The following is a 4,720-nucleotide window of genomic DNA, read 5'->3' as shown; positions in this document are numbered from 1 at the left end:
AATTGCTCAGAAACTGGCTTTTAGATTGTGGATTTTCTCTAATTTATGGTGAAATAGTAAGCATCGAACCAATAAAAGCTTTACTAGAAATGTATTCTGGAGAAATAAAAGCTTGTCATCGCGTCAGACCACATACTCTGCAAGAAAACTGAGCGTCAAAATGTGAGAAAACTGAGAATGGCAGCTGAGCTTGTGTCACATTCCATTGCTTGCGCTTTGCGTCGTTTTATGCCCGGAGAGAATAAACACATTTCTTTAGATACCGCTGACTTCATCGATTTGGTAAACGATTGGTTTGATGTGCTGAATAGTAGAATCAAGACTGTAGTAGATTGCCCTAAGAAAAGTGGATATGGTACTAGATTAAGTATCCAATACAAGTGCTTGGAAGATATGATTCAAGTTGCCTCGAGTATGACATGTATAGGAAAGCAAGGATTGCAAGTATTCCAAAAAGACATTATTATGACATCAAGATCACTTCAATCGCTATACAGGGAGCTTGAAAGATAATTTGGTATCAGTTACATACTGTGTCACCGGTTTAATCAAGATCTTTTAGAGAACTATTTATCTCAACTTAGAAGTAGAGGTGGTCTTGATGACCACGCCACCGCTTTAAATGCCATTTACAGGATGAGAATAGTGATGCTAGGAAATAACCCTAAACAAATTGAAATTGAATTCAGAAAGTTTCACGGTGAAAATATAAACAAAGAAGACCATGCTATTGAAGTACTAACCCTGAAAATACACCAACAAATTCCAGAGTTTCCACAGGATGTAATCAGGTGTTATGTGAAAGTACGAACTTTTATTCGAATAAAATTTTTAAATGAAAAACTAGATGAAGCGAAAGCTAAGAAAAATTGTAATAAACAATGTGTAGACGAAGAAAGTACTGGAGGAAGGAAGATAAGAAAAATATACAGAAAATTTTAAAATAACTACCCGGTTTTATGTGGTTTTAAATGTGCAGAAGTACCCGATTTTTTTAAATATTGTTCCTAATACAAGCAAAGACCTTTAAAATAACTACTTATATTTAGCTAAAGTACCTGATTTTTATCCAGTGAAGGATTAAATAGTTCCTAATACATAGCTGTGATAAAATTGTGGGTGAAGTATTTTATATTAAAAAAATTCATAATTAAAGAAATAAAAGTTTAATGTTTGTTTTCACTACTTACAAAACCAAAAAAGTACATGTTCTATAATATACACACACCAATGACAACAGCCAAGGGTTCACACTGTAATTTAACGTTTTATTTTAAATTAATTCAATAAAAATCGTTTTACCTTTGACTGTAAATATTGAAAAGAAACCGAAATGTAATAAAATATCATTTTATCTAGAAAAAATATCTTAATTAAGTTTTCAAAGTTAAAAATCATCATCCTAAATGTAAACCGGATACTATTTGCAAGGCATTTCAATATAGTTAAAAACGTCGTCTGGTTGTGAGGGATCCAGTGACGTCAAAATACGTGGGGTGGCGGTGTGGTTAGCACTTTCGCCTCGCAGCAAGAGGAACCGGGTTCGATCCCAGCTTGTGGCACTGGGTGAAAACTCGGAACAACTCCTTCTGCGTTGAGTTTGCAAGTTCTTTCCCCACTGGTTTAAGGGGTTTTCCCCCGAGCTCTTCGGTTTCCCCTTCCATAAGAACTTGTTGAGGTTAACGGTAATAGTTAGTGTAGGGAGCTGTTGGCTCGATCGCGTGGCATGCAGGGCTTGCCACCACCCTCCTACGCATTGTAACCCGGCCACCTGAATTAAAGGCTTCAAAAGTCGCTTGATGACTTAGGCCTAAGGTGGTGCCTTGGCTATTAGCCTAGCTGATTATTATTATTATTATTATTTGAATTTTAAATAGCCAATAGCAAATACTTAAGGCTAATATGCCTCCTGGCCCTTGCCTGTACTATTTTAAATTAGGCCTGTAATGAAATGGCCTACTTCGTAAAAGAGTGTATTGGAATTGAAATGTTTCACGACTTAAAAAGATTCAGGAAAAAACTGTGCCACTTACAATATTAAAACCTTTCGAGACAAAGGCTTATGAACAAGTTCTTTCATTTTCCCAAATCGCGGGGATTGAGTGTTCAATATATTAGAAATGGTTGGAGGCACAACCTTTTGCAAATGATTACGGCCAGCTGATCGGGGAGATCGTCACCGAAATCGCTCTGGATGTAAGGGCATAGAACAATGTAAGACATCAACTGGTTTGTTATTTTAATTCTTTTGAAGCTAGTACAGGCACAAAATGTATTTCCCAGAAACGTCTGAGAGACCTTCTGCACTCTCAATTTCTAGAAACTTGTCTTTGGTATACTTCAATACATGGTTAGCCGTTAGCGTCGAAAACTTAGGTGGAAGACTCTGTTTTCATTATAAGGGCGTGGTGCTACAGGATTAAGTTTGGTACGGGAGCCATGACGCATCATTTTGCAGTTCGTCTTGTGGTTGTCAGTAACAAGTCTGATGATAAAAAAAACGAAATTTTCTACTTCTTTAATGATCAAAAGGTTTAATTTGTGGAGCTCAACACCTATGAGTTGTTTGGGGAAAAAACACGCAGCTGGGTCATTCCACGGAGGTTCGAACACAGGGGGAACCATGTGTCGTCCGATTTTAATGAAATTTTACACACGGTAAATTGTGGCTAATGGAAGGCCAATTGTGAAATTTTAGCCTAATATAATGCGTCGTTCCGAAATTATTGACTTTGGAAAATACCCCACGTTTTTAGGGTTTCGTTTGCGCAAAAGTCGTACCCCTAAGCGTTATGGTGAATATCATTTTTGCGACCAAGGCTAATATCATGCGAATCTCGCCTCTAGGACAATTCAAAGCGTTGATTTCTAAAATACTAACAAAACTTATGTATCAGTAACGGTTGTTTAAAAAATCGAACGTTTTTCAAAATATTTAGTGCATGGGGGGTCAACTTTGAAGTCAAGTACTGAAAAAGGGCATACTCCGATTTTAATGTTTCCTCTATATATTGATAGCCATAAGCCTAAGCGTTTATATGATGTACAATATGATTGTGATATCGGGGCGTTAAAACCCAAAAATAAAACAAACATTATTTTCATAAAAACACGTTTTTAAGAAAGAAAAAACCAGCATATTTTTATTCAGCTCTGATAAATTTTATTTAGATTGAAATATAATCTGTGCATTCGCTATGCAAATTTTAGGAATTTTCAACTTGGTTGACTTCCGTTGAGATGAAGACCAATTAAAAACCATTTATATCTAATTTAACGAAGATAGATGGCGACTTTTTTCTCCCGTATTATATCGGTCGTTCTTTTCACTTCAGTAAAAATATTACTACTTATTTCTTGACCTCTTTTATCTTTATATCGTCTGCTCTAAATTCTGCTAGTTATGTTACTTGTTAAGTTGTTCAAACGGATTCGAGTTTTATCACGTGTTTTTAGTACGTATATTTTCTAAAGTATGGTAGTAGAAAACCCATTATAAATGTGTTCCGTTGGAAAATTTATTCAAGAAGAATGCCATAAACTAAGCCATTGTAAAACCCAAGGAATAACAGATCTGAGCACCTTTGAAGATGAATTTCAATCGGTAATTGTGGCTCGATCTGGTGTTACGGTCGCGACGGTGGGCGTAAACTTTAAAATCCCCGTTAGGCCTATTACAATTTTTTTACGGTCACGCCCACCGTCGCGACGGTTTTGTCTTCGTGAAAACCAGCCTTTAGCGGTCCCATTCGCCTAAACTTAAGCCTCGGTCACACTTACACCTCATAATCACTTCAAAAAGCACTTTAGTTACTCGTTTTCAACCCGTTCGATCTTGCCTGAAACCGCTTCAAATCGATTGTAAGCGGTTTCGACTTTCGAAAGGAAACATTTAAATCGGAGTAGTCCCTTTTTCAGTACTTGGCTTCAAAGTTGACCCCCCATGCACTAACTATTTTGAAAAACGTTCGATTTTTTAAACAACCGTTACAGATACAATATTTTTCTTAGCATTGTAGAAATCAACGCTATGAATTGTGCTAGAGACGAGATTCGCATGATATTAGCCTTGGTCACAAAAATGTTATTCACCATTACGCATAGGGGTACGACTTTTGCGCAAACGAAACCTTAAAATCGGATTCTTTGAAATGTAAACTACAAACCAATAACCAATACTTTTGCTTGTTTCGTAAGCTTCATTAGTGGCAAAGTCTTTACTTGAAATGTTCTTAAGCCATAATTTGCATAAATAAATTTTTATAGTGAAAACGTACATTTTCGTTGTGAAATCCTACGTTTTATTTCGTAAACTTCGGCAAATTATTAGAAAAATAATTGAAAAACGTTTCAAACTGCCTCACTGTACCACCGTCTTCTCAGTTTATATCTATGTCAATTTTCCCGCCTTTTCTCACAGAAATGCCAGTGGTGCGAGCGCCTTTAGCGGCATGAAGCGGTGGTCGGCGAAATACATGGAAGAAAAATTCTTGGTCCCGGCCGCTATGGGCGCGAGTGATCACCAGGGGGCCGTTCACCGGTGCAAATGGCGCTGCGGTTCCTGGACCCTCATCATAATGTCGCTGCCCGGAATCTATTTTTGAGGCACGTTTTTTACTCAATTTTTTTAGGTGTATACTCTGTCATTTTAGAAATCGTTTATCGGCAGTGGGCGGTAGTTAGTCTTGATAATTTAATTGGGGTATTTTTTATGAAGCTG

Source organism: Leiobunum rupestre, chromosome 2 (genome assembly GCF_980474605.1).
Source record: "Leiobunum rupestre chromosome 2, qqLeiRupe1.1.hap1, whole genome shotgun sequence".
Taxonomy (NCBI): domain Eukaryota; kingdom Metazoa; phylum Arthropoda; class Arachnida; order Opiliones; family Sclerosomatidae; genus Leiobunum; species Leiobunum rupestre.
This window is presented reverse-complemented; position numbering follows the sequence as displayed.